A 24094-nucleotide genomic window follows, 5' to 3' on the forward strand; every position below is an offset into this window, starting at 1 on the left:
CCACTAAGCTACACCTGCAGCCCCTCGGAATTGTTAAGGAAAGAGTCAAGAAGGCTGATTGCTGGGGATGAAGGAGCTCATCCTAGTGATAGTGGTTTGGTGTGATGGTCCCTGGGGCCAAGCAAAAACCATAGTGTTTGAGTCTCGTATTGATCTGAAATCCATTCACCACCTGTTTTTAGAATAATTATCTAGTGATATAAAATCAGTGCAAATGCACGTATGTCCACCAGTGTCATGAACAAATGTGCTCATCTTCTGTGTGTGTGTGTACATTTCTGGACAACATTGTGGAATCACTAAAAAGTTAATCCATAATTTTGGTTTGTGCGTCCTCTGTGTCCACTCTCCCTCCACACGGGACCAAAGCTCACCAGAGTGTCCTTTGCCTGCCTGTGGATTCGCTGCAACAGTGATGCTGAAACTTAGTGTGTTGGTGGAGTTTGGGATTCCTTGGGCTGCTGGAACGAAGCCGTACCAACTGGGCAGCTTAGAAATGTATTGTCTCCTGGTTCTGTGGGCCACAGGTTCAAAACCAAGATGGCAGCAGGGTCTGCTCCCTTCAAAGCCTCTCGGTGGGGGACCCTTCCTTGCATCTTCTAGCTTCTGGTGGCTCTGGCAGTGCTTGGCCTTTACCTTGTAGACACCTCCCCTCCGTCTCTGCTTGTCACCTGGCCTTCTCCCTGCTGGGTGTGTCTTTCTATAGCTCTTCTTATTTTCTCCCCCGCACCAGTGCTGGGAATTGGACCCAGGGCCTCACAATGGAGCTACACCCCCAGCCGTGTGTTGACTGATAGCTTAAGAGGGTATCATCATGTTAAATGAGGGCCCACCCTAGTCTAACTTGATCCCACCTTCGTTTAACTGTTGACATCTACGTGGATTCTCTTGCAGAATTAGGACATGTTTGGAGGATCTGCAGATGAACCGGGACCCAGTTAAACCCATAACACCGGCTGTGTCCCACCAACCCCACCCTCTTGCAGATTCTGAGCTGTGGTCTGTGGTAGCTACGTGAGCATGCATGGCCCGTGGCCTCTCGCCATTTAGACTTTTTTGTAAAGAGGCCAAAGAAATCCAAACGGCACATTCCTTGACTTTGATAAAATTAACATGTAAATAAAACAAAGCTGCAAGTGCAGTGTTCCCTCAAAGGTCAGCGTGACCGCTGTTCTCTGCCACACAGCGGCCTGGCCTGTCGGGGTAGGGAGGCCCCACACTAGATCTGGTTGGAAGCCATCTTCCTGATGGAAGGGCCCATTTGGAGTAAATGAAGCACAGTGGGGGTGTGTGGTCATCGATTGCCTTCCCCTTAGGAGGGGATTTCTCGTGTGCTCTGGTCAGAGGGAGAGTTTTCTGGTTTGCGGTTTTCACAGTTGCATGCCCAGGTGGATTTTGGTCCAGGAGCCTGCTCTTGGTCACACCTCGCGGGATCTGGCTGTTCCACGTGGCTGGACGGCAGGAATTCCACAAATGCAGGCTGAGTGCCCTCTTGCCTCTCATCTGGGCTTCTCTGATTCAGCCATGAAGCACCAGCTCTGCCAGACCCACGGCCACCAAAGGGTCACCCGAGTCTGGCCACTTTGAGCTTAGCCCTCGCCCTGTTCTAGTGACGGGATCACAGGAGAGAAGCCGTTTTGCAGCTGGGATCCAAGGCCCTTTCCACGGGGCCTCATGCAGCCTTCTCCTAATGAAGTTATCCTGCACAGGAGGCTTGGGGGCTAAGTTGGACCTTGTTCAGGACTCTCAGCTCTTTCCAGGGAACCATGTTAAACAAACAGAACGTCCAGTGGGAAATGTTCTGTGTTTGGAAGTCCCGGAGGCGGGCAGGTGAGACCTTGACCTTGGAATTTCCTCTCTTGGCAGCCGGGGCCTCACATGTAAACAGGAGGTAACCTGGGTGTCCTGTTGCTGAGCTCAGCCCTTGGAGACACTCGGGGCCCTGGAGGATCAGCTTCCAGGAGCTATGCTGAGAATATGCGTTCATCATCATGAGAGCCCTCAAACAACACGAGCTTCTTAATTTGAGCCCCAAGTAATGAGCACGTGTGTCCAACCTTTCCGCTTTTTCTGGAGATAATGTGGGACTCGTAAACAAGCTTGACCAAGCTTCCAAAGCCCGGAATGGTGCTTTGGAAGAAGTCTTAGCCCTGTTCCATGAGATAACATAAGTACTTTAAAGTCACAAAGGGACACCTTCTTTCAAGGGAATCTCCTCTGTGACAGTGATGCAAGGTGATGAAAGTTTCTTCTGTCTGTATGTCAAGAATTTGGTAAAAATAGATCACATGCGCTTAGGATTGACCTCAGAGTACATCAAGAACTTTAAGTGAGGACTTTTCTTCTGCTCTCATTTAAAATGGATGTGGAAATGCTTCACCGAGGGGAGCAAGTTATTCCCTGGGGATTTGGGGGATGGGATTCAACAGTGTGATCTTTCCAAATCTGGGTGTTAAAGGACTAACCTATTAGACTCGGGAGGTGACCAGAAATGTACTCGTGCACGGTGGTACCTGTTTGCCACGTGTTCTGTGGGTTCTTTTGCTTCGTGTGCTTTAAGGGAACAAGTGGAACTACGTAATGATGATGGACGTGCGGAGGCTGGAGGGGCGCGGGATGGACTGGGTCGCTGTCTCTGCCCAGTTTCCTCCTTCTGCTGAGGCACTTCCAGCTTCCGCCCCTGTTGTCTTCACTGTGTAGCGGGTGACCCCAAAGCCCAGCTGGTGGTTGATGGTCTCTCATGAGTCCTGTCACCTGAGGCACCCAGGGCACCTCAGCTGGCTGGTTCTGATGAAGTTACAGGCAAGGTGTCAGCGTGGCGGGAAACCTGTTTGGGCTGCAGGCTCTGTTACATGCCCTTCCACGTGTGGCTGAAGCCCTGCTTTTTCTAACTCGGTCACAGAAGTAATGCACAATAATTCCTACTGTATTTCAGACCAACAGTGTGGTAAATTTAAGTGTCGGGAGGCAAGGCTCATTGGGTGCCACTGAAAAAATCGCCTACAATATCTCCTTGTTTTTTTAATACTCTGAAATTGGCATCCTGATTAAGGAATAACTCTGTGAATGTGTAATCATGATAAGAAATGGTGGAAAAATTAGTCATCCCTTCTTATCCACATTGGATCCATATCAAAACCCTCAGTAGGTGCCTGAAACCATGGAGAGTACCAAATACTACGTGTGCTATTGTTCCCTGTGCCTACATAACCCATGATAAAGTTTTGTATTTTTTGCCAAAAGAAAACACTAGACGACTTTTCTTTGTTAGATCCGAGTTGCCAGCCTCACTACTCTTGCACTTTGGGGCCATTATTATATAAAATAAGGGCTACTTAAACACAGCATTAGAGTTAACTGCAACCCTTGATCTGACAATTGAGACGCTGCCAAGTGACTAATGAGTGGGTAGTGTATACAGTGTGGATACTCTGGACAAAGGGTGTTCAAATGCAGGGCAGTGTGGAGTCAGACTGCATAAATTTCATTACACTACTGAGAACAGCATGCAATGTAAAACTTGTTTATTTCTGGAAATTTCTTGATAATTTTTGAATCACAGTTGACCTCAGGTACTGGTAATTTAGGAGGAGGACTACTGCCGCCCTTGCTTCTTTAACCAAATCTTTGCCCTAACCTGTGGAGCTAAGAGAGCCTACATATAAATGCTCTCCCTTGCCTACACCACAGTCAACTATGAGTAAGTGTTATGCACCAATTTTGTGCTCTCAATTGAGCTCTTCAATAGGAAAAATGGCTTTTCCTCCAATCAAATGAAAATGGTTATCGAACCCCCTACTGCATGGGCTCTTCTTGCTGCTCGGAATTCACGTTTATCTTCCAGTTAATTTCAAAATTGCTATCGCATTTCCACATGCTTGTTCTGTCCCAAGACATTTAAGAAATATTGGCCTTTCATTTCCAAAATAATGAAACAATTGAGTAACCTGTATAGTTAATGGGCAGCGTTGACTAATGATGAGACTTCTCTCCGAGTGCTCAGAGTTTACAACATTTTGTCTTAGTCGTGGCTTAAGAGGTGGCTGCATTTTCTTGGTGCTTTGCAGTACAAAATCCATTCCTTCAGCAGTTACTTGTTGACACCTCTTGGAGGCTGGAGGAAATCTGTATAAGCAGAACAGGGTCCTGAGGGCAATTTTTAAACAATAAGAATTCTCACCTTTTCTCCTTTTCAAGTCTGAGGTGGGTAACCAAAATTTCTCAAGGGGAAAAAACAACCAATAATAATAATGCCAAAGCGGAGATGGAACATGAAGGCAGGTGGCATTTTGGAGGCAGTGGCTGCCCGTCAGTGACAGTTGGGAGATGATAGACAGCCCAGTGTTGGTGTGTATCTGGGTTGGGTTGCCCATGCTAATGAGCCTTAACATGGTGGATTTTTTTGGTGGTGGTTCCCTGGTGACAGCCAGGGGTATAGATTTTGCCTGGTTGGTTCTGGGTGGTACCACGGGTTGTCCATGTGCAGAAAAGGCAAGCACCCCTGTGTCTGCACTGACTTTCTCACCACACAGTGCCACGCCTGATCAGATCACGCCCGGTGCCTCGCGCAGGCTGGGCAAGCACTCTGCCACCCGCAAGCTGCACCTCCAGCCCCAAAGTTGTGCTTGCCAACCTTGACATGGCAGGAGGACAAGCCCTCGCTTGGGTTGGCCGCGTGTTTTTCACATGATTGGACTGGGGTTATGGAAGGGGAGGAGCGTCCTGGGGGTGCTGTGCCCTTCTAACTCCTCCTTTGGGGTTGGAGGGAAGTGTGACACTTGACTGTTCGGTTTTGCATGAAAATAGACCTGTGCCATCTCTCTGCAGAAGGCATGGGGTTTTTCTTGGAGTGCTCTACCATGTTGGCCTCAACACTGTCCGTGTTGGAGGGAGGATTTAGAGAGGTAGATTCTACACTGAAATGCCCTCACTCTATCTTGAGGCTGCTTTTGGTTCCCAGATCTTTTGATCCCCGCCCACACCACCACCAGTCTGACCGTATATTCCAGTTTGGTGACCTGTCTTGGTAAAAGCATTCAAAGTGGTTTTTGTTGAGAAGGGGAATCGTTCTTTTTCCTACTCCCAGTTCATCCATTATGTAATATTTACTTACTTGTGGAGTAAGTCAACAGCCAGGGCTTTAATTTGGTCCTAGGGAACCAGCTTGGGCAGAAGGACTGGGCTTTTGAGAGGGAGGGGTACCGGCCGTCCATGCTGTGGCAGCTGTCTCCAAGGTTAAGTGCAGGCCTCCTTAAGAGAGTTCCTTTCTCCTCCAAGTATTTTTAGAAGCAGCAAATATCAACCATAAATATTTGATGTTGTGTGTTTATAGACGTTAGCATGGTGAAAGTTCAGGAAGGTGGCCAAGGGAGCCGGCCTGTGGGGAAGGCCTTCCAGAACGCTCCTAGAAGAGAAGCGATAGGTAAACAGCCGTCATTTACTCTAAGGAAGACCCCACCCCCCAGAGGAAGCGATAGTAACTGTTCTTTGCTTGCCAGATTGTCCTCTTTTCTGTTTATATATATATATATAAAAGCCAGGTGTTGCAAGCATTTTGAAAGGTAAATAAATATGAGCATGAATACAAGACACCTAAAGGCACCCACAGAAGTTCCCTGTTTTCTTCCAAATGTCTACACATGTGCCTTGGCCACCTGTCTGCTCAGCTGGGCAGCGTGCACCTTCTACATGACCTTAGAGGGGGAGAATTTGCATGCGTCTCTTCCCCCCCAAGAGCATGTTCTATAATTTATTTAACACATGTGTTTGGAGATTGCGATTGCTTCCAATTTTTGCTTTAGTGTAGGTGGCTGGAAATAGAACTATAGGGCTCTTGAGACCAATGACCAGTGGCTTTCCTGAAAGGTCACAGCAGCTGTCCAGCAGGGAGGAGGGACACGTGGGTGGAGAGTGTGGGGGCACAGTGGGTTGGCAGTGCTCACGTGACCGAGGAGCCAGGAACGCTTGGCATCCTTGGCTTTGCATCCAGCCCTCGTCCCACCCCCGGTCTTTTATATTAGGCAGCATTTCCTTTCCCTGGGTTGGACAGGAGCCACTTCTAAAAGGTATATCACGGGTCCTTGTGCACATTAAACTTCTTGGGTTTCCCTCATCCTGGTTGTTGTCCGGGATTGTAATGTCACGGTTTCAGCTAAATGCAAGACTCTTGTCTTTTCTGTGGCTGGGGATAGAATCCAGGGCCTCATGTACTGCTAGGCAAGAGCGCTGCCCCTGAGCTACACCCCAGCCCCGAATGCATCACCTCTAATGTCTGCTGGCATGTTTAGTCTCTGCACTTGAGCTAGACTGCACCCGCAAGTTAAAAGCTAAAGCCAGAAGGAACCTGTTTGGAAATGAAGGGACTTGGATGTCCACACGCACTGCTGTTGGTACCGCAGCCCTGTCCCTGCAAGGTCGGGTGTCCTGCGGTGAGCACGGCTTGCTCGGGGACTGAGGTCTGTGGGTGCTGGCAGGTGTCTCTTCCCAAGTATGCTGACCCAGTGACAGTGTTTCCACACGGTGATGGTGGTGGGAAACGCAGAGATTCTTCAACAAAAGATGGTGTTCATCAATAAAAGATGATTTTATAAACGTCATTGTACATTGGCAAGGTTGCCAGTGGGTTCCTTCACGTCGTTAGCCAGGGTCTAGTGTGTCCTAGGAGTGTGTGTGTGTACGTGCGTGTGTGTGTGACATGTGCTTTACCTTGCAGATGGACTCATCAGGTGTCTGGGAAGTGGCGTGTCTATGCCATCTCTGCAGCTCAGAGCTGTCCTGTATTCTCTCCTTTGTTTTCTGGATTTCTTGGACGTCATTATTCACGCTTCTCTGCATATCCTGTCAGCAGGGTCTCTTACTATCTTGTGACATCACAGCATTAGAAAGTTGCCAAATACCAACTCCTGTTTCTCCCTTGATTGGGTCTGTTCTAAGCAAAAGTATTTTTTTTTCCTCTAAAGAAAGCTTCTCAAACTTTGAAATGAAACAGATGATAGAAGAGGTAAGTGATGACTCAGAGATGATTGTTGGAGTACTTAAAAGCAAATGCTCCAATAATTTGGGGGTAGAGCGTCTGTTTTGCAACATAACAGATTTAGATCCTTGATGATGTTTGTATGTTTTTGTTCCAAAGTGCACTGAATACGTAAGCTGGGCTTCGAATGAATCATTTCCTGCCAAACTGAATAGATCGCGCTAATCCATGGAGGAGTGGCCCGAGATCCCACTTTCTCTCAATAGTCTGGCCCACAAACCAGGGCTGTGCTTGGCGGGACACCGTACAGTAGGCACAGACACTGGCCATGGAGAGGCCGCGGCTGCTTCCCCCATGTTCCTTTCAGAAGGTGGCTCCAGGTGGCTGGCACTTGGAGACCAGCTGCGTAGGTCCTGGGTGTAGCCACGCACAGGGCCAGTTTCAGCCTGGGAGAAGCGGACCTCTTCGCCTCTCCATGAACACAAACAGAAACCAAAAGCTCCCTTCCCTTTGCTGCAAAATTTCCATCATGCAAAATGAACAGAACGCAGTGTCCTTGCTGATGCCCATCCTGTGGGTGGTGTTTAATTAACTCTGAACAGAACTTCACGGGGCAGTGATGCTCCTCCAGCGAACACAGGGGCTGTCGTGGGATGGCTGTGTCCTCATGGATCCCATGGATGTATTCATCTCTAGGCTTATCAATTTCCCCGTGCCTGTGAGGGCCAGGACTGAGCTCCCTGTGAAAAATCACTGCTGGAGGTAAGGGACAGGGTATCTCATCTAAAAGGGGCTTTAATGTAACAACACAGCAACAAGGGATGTTTTCGGGGCCACCCATATTTCATAGCACCACACTGGGTTCCGAGCTGGGACTTTAAATGTGGACACATTGGCAGCAGTGATGGCTAGTTAGTGTGCTTGCCTCTGTCCTCCTGTGGGGAAGGTGCAGCTTGTATTAACAAGCATTGCCATTGTCACTTCTCCTGGGTAGGTGAGAGCATCTCAGCCAGACAGGGGCCCTGCCCCGTGAGCATTTATAGCTCTCCACAATGCCTGCTCACCGGGGGCTCCAGGTGCAAGGTTGGGCTCTCGGGCCTCTGCCTGCTGATTGCTTGTCATTAGGAGATCCACAGCTCTTGCCTGGACTCAGATCAGGGGACGAACCAAAACTTATAAGTCACTCTATTAAAAATAACTTTGAGCAGAGAAAATTCTAGAGCTTTGTCTTCAGCTACAACAGTGCATTATTCATCTGTTTCATGATGGTCAATGGGGGAAAAAGAGCTATGGGCATAGAATTAACAACTGGCAGGTACGCAGAATTAAGAGTCATGAAAATTAAAAAAAAAAAAAAAACCCAAACTCCGTATGTCTCTTCATCTTGCCAACTACGTTCCACAAACTGCAGAGCCTTCACCACCACAGAAGCCATTTGGTTTCTTCCACCAGCAGGAATAGAACATGAGCCAGAATTGCAATACATCAAGGTCAGAAGAAACGGGGCAAAAATTATATTGTAGTATATACTTGAATATATTAAATTGACGTTGTAAACCCTACCTTAATATGTAGTGATGCTGTGATTTGTTATTTAACTCAGCCAAAATAGGATCAGTTCCACAAATGAACTCTATAGAAATAATTCGTGGGATATTTATTTTGATTTTTTTTTTTGATGTGATATCTGCAAAGTACAACATAATATATTTGGTACAGTTTGGGACAGTCCAAGCTCTAGCGTCTGCATGAAACCACATAAAAATGGACTTATAATACAGAAAAATATTTTCCAAGCAGAAAGTGTTATTTTTAGAAACAATAGTGTTAAAATTGGAGCAGTTCTAGTTTTGACTAATTGGAATTGATTTGGGGCGGTGGGGGGGAATGTCATAGACATATACTTAAATATTTGTGCTGGGCACGGTGGCACACACCTCCAATCCCAGTGACTTGCAAGGCAGAGGCAGAAGGATCCCAAGTTGAAGTTCCTCCTAGGCAACTTGGACCCTGTCTCAAAATAAAGTGAAAAGTATCAGGAAGGAGCTCAGTGACGGCTCACGGTACTGGTGTGCAAGCATCCCGTGAGATAAACGGCTGTTCTCATGGCACTCAGTAAAGTTGCTCCAACGTAGTGAATAACTGGATGGCTAGAGTTGCAAGAGTCTGAGGCAGGATTTTAGCCCAGGGCTGCTTCCTTTGATGTCAGCCAAAATGCCGCAGCCTCCTTGGAGGAGGAAGGGACTTGGTTCAAGCTTTGGTTTATAGTATTAAAACACTCTTCAGGGCTCTAGAACACTTGAAATGTGGTTCCAAACCCAGAAAATTAAATCTCCCCCCCTGCAAAAAAAAAAAAAAAAAAAAAGTGTAGTGGGTGATATTTGTTCATCTACACAGTGGACTTGCTGAGCACCAGGGAAGAGTTCGGTTTCTGACCATAGATTTGATGCTTTCTTTCCTTTTCCCATTGATGGATCTGAGTTATATGATGTTAGCTAGTGGCTTTTAACCTTCCTTAGAAGGTAAATGGGAAGTCAAAGATGAATAATTCGACAGGTAACTAATGGCCTAAAGTGTAACTTTTGTAGCTTGGAGGTAGGGAGAGGGGACCTCTGGTTTCCACAGAATGGGGTCCCCAATGCTGTCTTTTCCTGGGTCCGAGACGGCTGCTGCAGCTCCTGCCTTCACATCCACTGTCCACTCCTTCAAGAATAGGGAGGAGCTTCATTGCCTTTAAGGGAACTGTTGCAAAGGTGCATTTCTGATCTCTACTTATAGCTCATTGGCTAGAACTGGGTTACATGGATACCTTCTTGTGGGAAGGGTGTGTGTGGTAACGTCACGTACCCATGTAAAATTCAGATGTCCTACTCCTAAAGGGGAAAATGGGTGGTGATAGGCTGGCAGACCCTGCCCTCTCTAGTGGGACCCTGGGCATTTCTTTTGGCATTCGTATTGTTTATGTTGCTAGATTTTTGCATAGGAAAGGCCCTCATCTTGTAGCCCTGTGTTTCCTTACATAATATTTGCACCTATTAAGAACTAGAATGTGATTCGTCTCTGTGAGGACGTTGTAACTCACGGAGCTGTTAAAATCTGGTAGGAGTGGCATGGTGAGGGAGATGGGATGGCCAGCCCCAGGTACCATGTCTTCAGTTTGAGCTGTTAGCTCTTGGCTTGGTTGGCGAGTCATTCTGAGTTTCAGTAGGCACTATTTCATGTGGTCAAATGTGATGAAGGTAGTGGTCCAGCCTTGGGCTGGAGATGGGGCTCAGTTCTAGGGCACTTGCCTAGCAGGTGTGAGGCCCTGGGTTCAATCCCCAATGCTGGGTGAGGAGTGTGAGGTTCCAGTTTACATTGATGCCTTATAAATCCTGAACCCCTTTGTGCGTATCTGATCATTTGGGTCTTTATTTTCCTCACCTTCACCTCCAACTCTGCATGGCATTGCTCTTTGACTTGACAGGGACCAGGGCTCTGCAGGCCCACGTTCAACCCTGAGTAGGTTGCAAAGTCAGGTTCGTGAAGGTCTGAGATGCAGGTAGTCTCGCTATGAAGAGGATGCTCCCCTGTGTGTATTTTTTTTGCCGTAGGTATCCTATGCTGAGAGCAGAGTTATCTCACCTGTTAATTGCATAACTCAGTGGTAGAACTGCCACCATTCATCCTATTAAAATTTGGCAGGGTATCTTTGTTTCTCCACAGAAATCCGTCTGTGAGGACCCTTTGTGCAGACACAAATGTTATTTTTAGAGGGACAGAAGCGTCAGAAGATGAAAACATTAAGACTCTACATAGCCAGCCTATGAGGTCACACTTCCCACATGACCATAAATAACCGAGATCGTAAATAACACTCCTAGAATGTTGGGAAAATAGAAAAACTCTGCTCCTACCAGGACCATGTGGGCATCTGGACAACATAGGAGCAAGAAAAACGTTCAACATGAACAGAATGTGAAACTGACTTCAAGAACAGAAGTCCCCTTGGTCAACGTGGAGTGGAATGTGTTTTCTCAATGTCACTTGGACCTTGGATGATCTTTGGAGGTGGGGGCTGTCTGTGCACCATGAGATGTCTGGCCCTGCACATAGATGTCAGCAGCACCTACCCACCCTGTCCCAGATGGCACCAAAACACAGTAAAGTAGGTCAGGCCTCCTACAGTGTCACATTCCTGATACCCAGGGAGACACTAGAAGGATCTGAAGGAGATACATTTTAAACTGGTCCTTGGAGGTGAAGGAGGTAGGGTGGGGAACTAGATCAGAAGATCAGATACGTCTCATGCCGAAATGAATTATTTAGGGACACACTTAAATGAATTACTATAAGCTAGTTAATATAGTCAATGGAGTGCAGTGTGATTTCCAAGATTTCAATTTTTATTTCTCTCTAGTTGAAGCTGGTTGTAGTGAAATTACTCTTGATTTACCTACATGTAGGTTGTGAGTGCAGAGTTCAGATGCTTGCATTTGGTAAAGGGGTTCAGAGGATGGGGGTGTCTGGTGTATTGTAGTGATTTTTAATGCATTCCTTGGGCACTTTCAAGTGATAGCTCTTTAACCTTGGGCTTTATCAGGACTCTGTAAGAGATGCAGATACATACTTTTAAGTACAGTATTTAGAATCTCTGAAACTAGGAGCCAAAATATGCTTTTTTTCTGTGACACACAGCTACAAGTACACTCCTGAGCATTCTAGAACAGCATAATGGGTTGTTTTTTTGAATGACTGATTAACCTTGATTTACCAAGAACATCCATCCTCATTTCCCAATAAAATGGATGAGTATTAATTTAATTGACAAAAGTATTCCATTCTGCTACTGCATAGCTGAAATCTCCAAGGACGAAGCTAGCCCGAGAATTTCTCAGTTTGATAAACATTCGGGTCTTTCGGAAACCTTCAAGATTCCAAGGCTATTTCTAGGACATGCCTCTCCTCTACTGGGAACCATGTCAAACGTCGCCTGTGAATTTGAAAATAACGGAGTGCATTTTTTTTGTTTGTTTCTGCTAAGGGTTTGTATCTGGCTTGTGAAGAGAAAGTAGATACTCGTATACTCTGGACGAGTCAGTTTGAAAACAAACTGGGCAATGATTCTGTTTCTACTGTGCACAATTATTATAATTTTTTAATATTTTTCTATAAAACAGAAGGCTCTCTGGAAGAATGACATTGTGCGCCAATGCCACATTGCAGGTTTTAAAAAATGTGGTAAAATATGCATAACGCAGAATTTACCGCTTTTAAACAGAGTTCAGTGGTGTGAAGTACATTCTTCGTCTATCTCTAGGACTCCTTCATCGCCTGCATTGGAACTCTGTACCCAGTACACAATAACCGTCTATTTCTCCCTGTGCACAGTGCCCGTCTCTCTGACCACCCTAAGTCCACACTTAAGTGGAATCATAACAACATTTTCCCTTGTGCATCTTGCTTATTACCCTCAACGTCGTCAAGGTTCATTCATGTTGTGGCAAGGATCAGAATTTCATTCCTTTTAAAGGAAGAATAGTAGGTTACGGTATAAGACGTTGTGTTTATCTATGCCTCTGTTGATAAACACAGGCTTTTCCATTTCCTGACTGTGCATAATGCTGGTGTGCACCAGGAGGTGTAGATATGTGGTAATCCTGGCTTTTGATAGGTGTACCCCACCCATCATACCCTTCTGTTCATACACTTTGGGGGACAAGGTTTATAGCTAACTGAAAGGCATGTACCTCCAAATTTAATCTGAGATATAATATATATATATATCCCTGCAAATTCCACATTTGGGACTATAGGATGACTTGTTTTACAAAGAGATGTTCTTGACACTCAAGTGTGACTTGTAGAAAGTTAACAAATAGCATCTGTCCTTCTGTGAACTTATTTCATTTAAATGACAACTTACACTGGGTGTGGTGTTTGACTTAAGCAATGATATTAGGGCCTGAGAAATAAGAGAAGTCTTGAAGCAAGTCAGACTAAGCTTAAAGTGGGAAGCACATTTAAAATCTATTTCTGTGATAATTAGTTTTCGTAGGAAGTGGGCATGTGTGTGTTCTTTTTGCAAAGTTCAGTTGAGAACCAATGAACATCTTTCCACTTAAGAAAGCCACAGATAAACGTGATCGAGCGCCATTTGCAAGGATAGCTTCATTCACTTCCGTTTTGCTTGTGTGGCTAAGTTGTTACCCCCAAAACACACACACACACACACACACCTTTCTTCTTGGCAGTGTTTCCCAGGCTGGGCTCAGACTTCTGGGCTCATGTGATCCTCCTGTCTCGGCCTCCCCAGTAGCTGAGACCACAGCTGCATGCCTGCCTCCTGAGTCTCAGTAATCCTTTGACATACACGTCCCCCATCCATAAAAAAAAAATTCACTGTATTTGGTTTGACTTCAGCATCTGGTCCCTAACTATTCAGTCAAAGGAGACCATTGGAATCCCTGAGTATTGTGGAAATTCTGTTTCCCATTGGTGGAGATATTTGATTCACAGAATACTTTTTTTAAACATGTTTTTTCCTGTTTCAAGATTCATTAGCACTTGTAGTAGGAGACCCGAATCTTTTTGACAGATGTAATGCTCAACCCTGTGCTAGCTGTTATTATGAGACACATTTTCTTGCTGTGACCTATGTGGATAATTGATAGCGCTCTTAGACCACATGAGACAATGAGTATCTGTCAGTGCTTCTCCATGATAAAAGTAGTTTCAAATTAAATGATAGACTTACTCTTTCCAGCAAAATATTTGGTTATTTCTTTTCCCAATGATCTTGAGGCTGAGGGAGGAGGATCACAAGTTTGAGGCCAGGCTTGGCAATTTATTGAGACCCTGTTTCAAAAGAAATAATACAGGGGCTGGAGATGTGGCTCAGTGGTACAGTGCCCCTGGGTTCAATTCCCAGTACCCTCTCCCCCCCCACACACACACACAAATCCCAGTGATCTTACACTACAAACTGCCTTTTTGTACCAGTGTCATGTGAGATTAAGTCAGTGTCCTTGCTTTTCATACACATGAAAGGAAGATAGGAGAAAACTGACCCGCACAGCCCTCGGGTGCAGGGGAGATGACCTATGTGTCCTCTGGCCCCTGGATTTCTGGGCACTCGGTGTTGTGTGCACTTGACCCTGTTCTATTCAGCAACGTCAATCGGTAGGAAAGGGCTTTGAGGAGTTGGAGGTCTTACAGCAGCCGCAAAGGTTTATTGTGTGAATTGAAAGATGAGCGTTCTGAAGTCGGAAGCTTCTGTGAGGCACTTGGCAAGAACCGTCTTAGCAGAGAGGGATGCTCCGTGGAGTCCCCAGGCGGCCCTGGGAAGTGTCCCGGGACCAGGAACCTTGGTGGAGGTCCAACCCACGCTCCTGCCACCCTCTCCACCGTCACTGAGGGTGGTCACAGACCTGCTTCACCCTGGAGTAAGGTTCAGTACGTGGTGTGTTCCTGTCCCTGTTCCTGGCAGGTCACTGGCAGTGGCAGGTGACCTGTCCTAACTTCTCAGTGGGTCCCTGTGCCAGGAGTGCACAGCTGTGAGTCTGATGTGAAGCCACTGCAAGGCAGAGGTGTGACCACCCAGCCTGCAGCCTGTTGGTTGGGACACACGGCCACCCATCATCTGCCTGTGGTCAGTGGCTCAGGTGGAGTGAGTGGTCTTGCCTCCTGTCCAAGTTGCTCGCCACGTGGCCCTTGGAACAGGAAGCGTGCTCCTGCTGGCTCTAGCTCTGGCTCTGCAGCAGCGCCCTCTCACTGGCCGTGCCTGGGTGTGTCCCCACCTGCTAAACTCATTTCATGAAGGGGGAGGATAGAACACAGTAGTGCCACGGTTAGGGTCCCACGGCCAGGGTGTCAAAGACTTGGCCTGCACCCTGTGGCGCTGTGGGAGGGGGTGGAACCTCTCAGAGCTGGACTCTGATGGGAGGAAGTTAGGACATTGGGGTGTGCGTTTGAGGGGGACACTGGGACCCGACCCCTTCTCTCTTTGCTGTCTGGCTACTGTGGGGCAAACAGCTTTGCTCCCCAGGGACAGACACCATGATGTGCTGCCTTAGGACCGGGGCAAAGGCAATGGGGTCAAGTGGTCATGGACTTGAACCCTCTGAATTCATGAGCCAGAGTAAACCTTTCTTCTAAGTTGACTGCTCTCGTGTGTTTTGTCACAATGTCAGAAAGCTGACTGACACGGTAGCCTAGCGGACGTTACAGTGGAGATCTCCTCAGGCATTTCGTCTTCATTAAGCCTGCTGGGGAGTTCGTGTGTGTGTGTTTCTCTGCACGTCAGATGCCGGCAGTGTGAACCAGCGTGTGGTTATAAAAATGCCTGGCTGGGGGATTTTTCTCATGAAAGATACAACACTCCGTCATTTTCTTTGATTGAGAAAAATGTGAGTGGCATTCACGATAGAGGTAGTTGATAGAAGGTGGCACCGTGTGCAGCCTGCTGGGGCCTGGTTTTCAGAAACTTCCTTAAGAAACGGACTCCAAGATCAAGGCTGCCAGGGGGGTGTTAGCCAGAGACATAGTTGTGATGACAGCTGTGCAGTGGAAAGAAGCAGGGTGGGGCTGAGCCACAGCCTCTTTCTGTGGACATGGGACGGCAATTTTTATCATTTACCCACGCAGACTTTGGGGAGTGAACCACCGAGCCACATCCCCAGCACTTTTTTTATATTTTATTTAGAGACGGGGCCTCGCTAAGTTGTGAGGCTCTGAACTCTAATCCTCCTGCCTCAGCCTCCTGAGCTGCAGGGATTATAGCCGTGGTCCTGCCAGACCATGCAGATTTTTTTAAAAGGAAAATCTTTTCAGAAGTGTCTTGGGTTTAGTTTATGGTTTCCTAGACCTATTTTTAAAGAACACTAACCTATTGTGTGGTTTTGTCCCAATTATAGGACACCCCTCTGGGGGGGGACCTAAAAGCATACAAAGAATACACCACTTGGGGTCACTCCAAGATAAATGTTTCTAGTATTCTGTTCGTTTGAGAAAAATAAATAGGTGAATGATCTTAGCATTTGGAAATATTTTCACGTGTGTATGTAAAGACTATGTAAACTACATATGTAAATGTAGGAAGAATATGTAAACTTTGTCCAAATAGATTATTATAAACTCGAGTGTCACTAAGTGAAGAATACATAACCCTTTTTGTATGCCATACTTGTGACTGTGAAGGAGAAGGCGTGTCCCCCTTTCTGGATAGAGAGGCATACATTGACCACAGGGGCAGAAAATGGTCCATCTACACAAAGGGTTTTCTAAACGTGACTCAGAAACGATGTGAGAAAATGATTGATGGGTTGTGATCGAAAAGAGGCAGGGATGGTGTCCTGATTTTAATTCCCATTGGGCAGGGCTGGTGTAGAACTGCCCCACTTCTTGACGCTATTACTATGTTAAAAGTAGCATTAACTGTTGTAAGTCATTATCACCTGGCACACTTATCCATTATGGTTGACCACTGTCATTCTGCATTTCAGGCTTCCAGAGTCTGTTTTCTAAGTCGCATTGCTTGTGTATTTCCCTTGGAAAACACGTGAGCCTCTAGCCGTGGGAGCCCCATTGATCTTGGTGTTTAGTGGCAGGGTCTATTCATCATCCATCAGAAAACCGCCTTTAACGTTTCAACACGTGCAAAGTGTTCTGCGGAGGCATTGGACGTAGACCGAGTGAACCTTGGAGAATGGTCTGGGCGGTGCTTAGGTGCACAGGGAGCCCAGGAGAAGCATTGCTAGGGGAAGAAGGCACGTCACAGAGTGTGTGCTGCCTGCGGCTCTGAGCTGTGAGCACATCAAGGCACAGAGGGAAAAGGTGTTGTCAGGTGCCCGAGCAGCTCCTGGGCACTGTGGAAGTCCCTGAGCTGACAATAGCCCCGTGAGGATGGGAACCGTTGCTTCTGCAAGACAGAATACAGGTCATCTGAGCAGATAGCATTCTAAGCACTTTTTGCATTTTAAATGATCAGGATTAAGTGAGTTCAAAGCACTTCAGAGCAAGCCAGGCAAACATGTGCGGGCTGTTACTCTTTCCATCTCCATTTAACCCCTCGATGCCGGTCCTTTTGGATGGGGGACCATTTTTCATAACAAATGCCTACCTACTAAGTGACCTGGAAAACTTCATTCTGTGTCCAGCGCATTGACGCAGGCCTGTGATCACAGCTACTTAGGAGGCTGAGGCAGGCGGGCTCACAAGTTTGAGGTCATCTAGACAACATGGCAAGATCCTGTCTCAAAATTTAAAAAATTAAAGGTGGGGAATGTAACTCAGGGGTACGGTGCTTGCTAGCATGTATAAGGCCCTGGGTTCAATCCCCAGTACTGGCCCCATCCAAAAAAAAAAAATCATTCCAAAGAACATACTCTGGCATACACTCTCTGCTACTTTAAAATCTCCAGTTGATGGGCTTCCGAGTTCATTGGCTGTGGGTTTTCCAGGCCACAGCCTTGCAAACATTATCCCCGATTTATGAGGCATTGCTGAGAAGACCCCCTGCCCCAGGCATATTCCCCACCTGGTTTTGACAGTGTGTTAGACTCTGAAGGTCAGCAATGTCAGTGTGACCAGGCTGGGTGAATGCTGTGCTTGGGTCCCCTCCTGAGGTTGCAGACAAGATGTCACCTGAAGTGTCCATAGGGCCCTTGAGGATCCACGTCCCTGGTGGCTCTGTTCCATGGCTGGCAAGTGCCCACGGGCTGTTGGCAGGAGGCCCCAGACCTGTTCCTTACTGGCCTCTCCATGGGGAACTAAAGGAGTTTTCTTGTACAGACTTGATTATATTTTATCTAGAAAGAGAATCAGTAATTACATTGTTAAACACTTTGATTTACGATCAATGAGAACACATCCTGTCGCGATCCATCAGCTATTTATTTTATAAATTTGGACCACACAGAAAGAAGCCTTCTGACAACCTATGGAAATAACCCTTAGGCAATCCTTTCTGAATCTTAAGACCTGTATTATGTTTATCTTCAACTTTTTTTTTTTGGGGGGGGGGGGGGGACCAGGGATTGAACCCAGGGGTGCTTAACCACTGAACCACATTCCCAGCCCTTTTTTATTTTAAGACAGGGTCTCGCTAACTTGCTTAGGGCCTCACTAAGTTGCTGAGGCTGACCCCCAACTTGGGATCCTCCTGCCTCAGTTTCCTGAACTGTTGGGATTACAGGCGTGCACCACTGCGCCTGGTTACCTTCTAGTATTTTTAAACCCCCTGCAAAATAAAATTATCCAGGCAGCAGCCACAAAGAGATGAACTCGGTGCTTCTGCAATTTATTTTCTTGTAAGAGAGCTCCTCAGCCTCGGTCCTTGACTTTTTGGCCTGGATGAATCTTGGTTGGGGGTGGGTGCTGTGCATCCCCTGTAGGAGAGCTCCACCTGTGGTCATGGTGTGGAGGAGTCTCTCCCAATGCCTGCTGTCCTGGGGCGGGGGTAGGAGGGAGGCAGAGACCTGATAATCTCGTGCTTTTATTTGAAAGTGCTTATGCACCTAGTAGCACATGCGTCTGAATGGGAAGGTCATTTTGTTTGCCCCCAACAGAAAAATAGCCCGGTATTCTTGGCCACAGGGCAAGTGGCTCTTAGGCTGGCAGGTCCCCAGCTCCTCTTTGTGGGCTTGCTGCCTTTGTTGTCTGCTTGGCTTCTGTAGCCACGTCCCCTTCTCTCCCCCTAGGTCAGGACAGCCGAGCTTCTCTCCACCTCTCCTGCTTTCCTCTCGGGTCCTTAGGAAGGAGTAGACTCATCTCCAGAGAGCAGAGGAGGACAGTGGCACTGTTGGGTAGGTACTCCCGGGGAATGCGAAGTCGATGCCCAAACATACGCTCGTGCGTGCGCATTCAAAGCAGCACCGTTCCTAGGGGCCAGATGCTCATCACCTGCTGGACCATATGCAATCCATTGACGTAGCGGAATAGTATTCAGCCATTAAAAGGAATGATGTGTGCTACACCTGATGGAAGTGAACATGCTCTGTGAATGAAGGTAGACACAGAAGGTCATAGACCACGCAGTGTGGTTTGTACCGACAGGACGCATCCTGCATGGGCAAGTCCAGGAAGTCGATCTGCTCGTTGCTATAACTCAGAGAAGGGAGTGGGAACAGCCTCCTTACCCAGGTAGAGGATTCCCTTCTGGAGTGGTGACAATATTTTGGAAATGGGTATAGGTTCTAGTCACGTAACATATATAAATGCCACTGAACTGTGCACTTTGAAATGGCTAGTTTTAGCTGGGCATGGTGGTGCATGCCTGTGACCTCAGTAGCTTGGGAGGCTGAAACAGGAGGATTGCAAGTTCAAAGCCAGCCTCAGCTACAGCATGGTGCTAATAACTCAGTGAGACCCTGTCTCTAAATAAAATACAAAATAGGGCTGGGGATGGGCTTTCTGAGGTGACTTAAGTACCCCTAGTTCAATCCCTGATGTGGTACACCATTCATTCACCTAGCATTCCTTGTGTATGCACCCCATGACCAGCCTATGCTATAGAAATCTCACGGCCAGTGGTATGTTTTTTTCTTTACACATTCTGTTACTGGTGCATTATACTCACATGAAATGGTGGGATTTGTGGTTACACATTCTCATATGCAAACAACAGAACAATTCATGGGGCCAATACCTCTCCCCAGCAATGACAGCGTTGCAAAGGCAAAACCCACGGTGTACGTGTCACTTCTCAAATCTGCTGGTCCACTGTCTACAGAAGTTGGTCTTGGAGCTGCACACCTGCCTCACAGCAAGCTGTAAGACATGCGTGCGTGACTTAAAGGTCAAGGTGAATGCACCAGGGAAGGAGGGCTGGTGGATCAGGAGTTCGTCAATTATTTTGTCATATTTGATTACAGCCTTAATTGTTTCCAGAACTGTATCGGCCCAAGCTCTGTTTTGACCTACTTTTCGTGGGAAGGCAGGTGCTTTCTGAGTTGCGAGCGCAGAGACCCCAGGGTGTATGTCGGCCACACCAGGAGCCCAGGGCAACAGGACACGGAGACTTCTTTTTGTATCTGTCAGGTCGTGCCGTTTGGGAAAAAGAACATGTTGCAGTTATTAACATCATTTGTGCTTTACACAAATTCTTCACTTACATCAACATCTCTTGCTGGCACAGTTTACTAATAATGATTCTACTGAAAATGGAAGTCGGTCATGACCAGATATCCGGGGGTTGGATTTCTCGTTTTCATGTATCGTTTCTATCAATGAGCTAATTAGTTCTGATGTCTGGCGTAACCACAGAATGTTATAAACCAGAGTCGCCATGCCCAATTTTTTTCTGTGTTGATCACACGTAGGAGAGTAGTTAATTACACTTACAGAGTTTTGCAACATATATAAAAGATAATCTTCAACTTCAAGACTCTAATTTGTGAGTTACCATCTGTTGTGGACCAAAGAAAATAGGAATTTCATTTCTAAGGCTTTCTTTTTCCCTGAACAGCTTGTAATAAGAGCTGTCTGTATATTAATTACTTATTGAATTATTATGGATTGTAATGTTTTAATTTACAGGCAATTTGGAGCTTATTGTGGTGAAATCTGCTCGTATTTTGATACTTGATGACATTTAGTAATTTCATCATAAGGCTTTACTCCCTGCCCACTCCCCACCCCTCATAATTTACAGCCCAATCCTGCAAACAGTGATTTGCTTTCTGCTTCCACTTACTCTAACAAGTACTGCTGTGTTTATCTCCACTAAAGATTTTTCTTTCCATAAATCAGTGGGTTTTTTAAAAAAAACTTTAGAAGCGAAATCAATATTCCTTTGTTGCTGCTTCATTCCTAAGCCTTTTAATTTCTGGAGTTGTGGATGTATTCTGTATAAATCTCATTACTCTTCTTGCCTGGTATTACTTTCATCTTGTATATTCTTGGGATTTCTTTTTTCTTTCTTTTTTTTAATGCGTTGTAATGAAACCTGAAGGCTCATGAACCTGCCTGTAGAATCTCTTTAATTTCCTTCCTTTAAACAGTATTACTATAAACACAACTCGGTGGGAATAATTTGCTTGAACTTCCTGAAAACAATTTACGGGGTTCCTTATAAATTCACTAATAAGAAACAGCTTGAGCATGCAGCCTCGTGTGGATTTGAATCGTTAAACCTGGTACCTTTTGATTCTGACTGAAAACTGTTGAGTAAGAATTTAAAGAAAATGACGGTCATTTAATTGTCTTGGTTACTTGGTTTTTAGATGATTCTGGATAATTTCAAGTAATTTCAAGTCTCTAAGAGACTAGGTTCATTCCCAACCCAGGACAAGAAGTTTCTTACGGACAAAGGGGAAATGGCCCATTTGTTTGTAGCAACTGAAAAAATAAAAAGAGTTGTGCATAGTTTATCATCTGCACTAAGGTATTGTCCGAAAACAAAGATGGTTTGGTGGACAGTCGTTTGCCATAAAATAACCAGCAGTAGCAATATCTGAGCTAAAAGTGGTTTTGTCTAACTTGAGGCTCTTTTCTGCCATCATTTTTACATGCCTCACTGGCTATTTTAATTTCTCTTTTGGGTTGTTTTGCTTTTTGCTTTGCATCCAGCACCCTGTCATCTGAGCTCGGGATTAAGGCAGCAACCTTTAGACACCATGAAGGACAAACCTGAAGGCCTGGGGGTGGGGTGACAAGCCAGCACACCCCCAGAGATCTTTAAGTCTGTTTCTCCAATCTTGTTTCTCCCCAGGCTCGTGCCTGCAGACGGTCTGCGGAGTTTATGATCGGATGCCGGGCAGCCCACTGGTCCAAAGGTCTCCACATGACGTCACCGTAACGGTAAGCAGCCCATGTGCCCTGGGTGTGCTAGTCCTGCTGTCCGAGATCCATTTGAGAAGCATTTCACGAAAGCTGAACCCTTGTTTTAAAGTGATCTCCCCCACCTCAAAAAAAAAAGAACTTGCAGATATTCCTCTTTGTAGAAATTGAAGGTAGTAAGAACATCATCAAAGGCTTATAAGCTATGTGGTCAATTCTGCATGAGGAATTAGCCTTGTGATGCCTTCTAAGAATTTTGGATCCTGGACCGACTATCATAAACTTTCCTGAGTCTTGCCATGAGAGGGAGACACCATCGAAAATCAATCTCTCTTGTCAACATTATGAATTATAATTAAGCTGAAGCATTAATTATAATTGGGCACTTGAGTATAGATTTTACTTGGCTCCTGTACCTTAATTCTATGCTTTATTAGTTTCTTAATATGATTTGTGTCTATCTGCAAATTGACTTGCTGGTTAACCTTGAAACTTATTAGAAAATCATGTAGGTCACTATGTATAAATCTGGTGACATGCCAAGCTTTCCAAGGTAGCAGAGAAAACAGTTACATGTGTACAGGTGTCGAGTTGAAGGCCACACACACAATCAAAATTGACACCCAGAGAAGTTCTGTGAAGTTGTTATCTTGACACCTGTGGGTACCAGGGAGAGGTGCTGTTTTGATTGGGTATTAATGTGGTGCTTAGGAAACATAAGTGTCAGTTCAATAAATTAACTATGCATTGATCAGATTCCTACTATAAGACATTTGTAAGTGACTTGGAATTTTTTCTACTCTCCCATAGTGGGCAACTTGTAGATGGCCCTCTGTGATCATCCTCAGAAATGGGACTGTGTTGTTCCATTTAGTGGGAACTATAGTAGCTGTAGGTCTTCCATAAGGCTGGGAATAATCTGCAAATAACACATTAGAAAGTGAGGGCTTCTGACTGCACCATTCCAACGCGCGCCTGTCAGTCATCTGTAGCATGCTCTGATAGTGTCTTCTTGGATGTCAGTTTTAAAGTGCTTGGTATGCTCATGAGGAAGGTCCACATTTCGAAGTGTCACTGTTTACGTTATCAGTCAAGATGGATTTCAAACCAGGAAAAGACAAGATAATTGCTCTCTGATGTAGATGTGGGAAAATGCAGGAAAGACTAAGAGCAGGTATCAGTTTTATTAGTTCTTAGTGTGGTTGTTGGTGTTACTCTAAGGAAATATCTGAGCCTGGTTGCTTAGAGGGAAAAAGGGTTTATATGGCTCGCAGTTTTAGCGGGTGAATGTCTAGGCAGTGCAGGGCCAACCCTGCAAGGGCTCCCTTAGCTCTGTGACCTCATGAAGTTCACACAAGAGGGATCATATAGCAAGACAGGAAACAGAAAGGGCTGATCTTGTCACCTTCCACTAGCCTCTGCAGGCCAGATGACACGGGTAGATGACCCCACTTACGATGCTAACACTGGAAAGAGACTTTCTATGGCCCAGATGAATCCTATATATTTAGGTGGAAAATCAGTGTTTATAGAGGTTTCATAACCAGCCCATGTGTGTTCCTGAAATTCGAGGGTCTGGTGCACATCATGTGGAGTCTCTGTTCCTCTGTCTCTGTCTCTGTCTCTCTCTCTCTCTCTCTCTCTCTCTGCAAACTGATTCTGGCTAGAAAATCAGTTGTAATGATCTGGACATTGGAAATATTACCGCAAACACCCAAGTCATTAGAAAAACAGGACAAACTACTCTTGTGTGGTAGCAGTAGCTCTCAGTGTCAGTGTTCCCTGAGCAGACCTGCTTGAGAGGCATTGGCTTGGAATCTCGAATATGAGAACTTGCATCTAACTGTAGAGAGGTGAATGTTAAAGGGAACATACACTGTTCACCATGTCTGTCACCTGGCTCCGGAAACGAGCTTTATAACAGGTTTGCCTTTACTAGATGGAGCGTTTGGAAGAAGGTGTGCTTCTGGGCTGGCCTCCAAGCTCTTTTCTATCACTTAAACATCTGCGAATGTGCACAGGGGTTTGCATGAAGTCTCAGCCAGCCATTCACTAACCCACAAGGGCAGCCAGGCCTAGAGAAGACTCTTTCTGAGTGCCTCTTTGGGAGGTGTTGTTATGCCCCAAAGAGCAGAGTTCTTCTCCCAGCAGAAGACTTGTTGGGGGCTTTCCCAACCCTGTGGTTTCATATTGCACCGAGTCTCACACAAAGATATCGACAGGTTTCAATTATTTATTTACTACAAATAAAAGCAACTTAGTGAGACCCTGTCTCAAATACAGACAGTTGCGAGTGCACACACACAGATTAAGTCCAACACAATTCCACCCCTAGAGATAACTGTAAGCACATTTTGAAGCGTG

General features: G+C 46.0%; 1 protein-coding gene across 3 annotated transcripts in view; it reads left to right on the forward strand.

Annotated features, from left to right (window-relative positions):
* Positions 1–24094, forward strand: part of Tbl1x (transducin beta like 1 X-linked) — a 180130-nt gene that overhangs the window by 106319 nt on the left and 49717 nt on the right. For all 3 annotated transcript variants that reach the window (XM_071606828.1, XM_071606826.1, XM_071606827.1), the window contains exon 3: positions 21663–21751. The gene's annotated coding sequence lies outside the window, so the exon portion shown is untranslated. The remainder of the gene's footprint in view (positions 1–21662; positions 21752–24094) is intronic.

Source organism: Marmota flaviventris, chromosome X, assembly GCF_047511675.1.
Source record: "Marmota flaviventris isolate mMarFla1 chromosome X, mMarFla1.hap1, whole genome shotgun sequence".
Classification (NCBI taxonomy): Eukaryota; Metazoa; Chordata; class Mammalia; order Rodentia; family Sciuridae; genus Marmota; species Marmota flaviventris.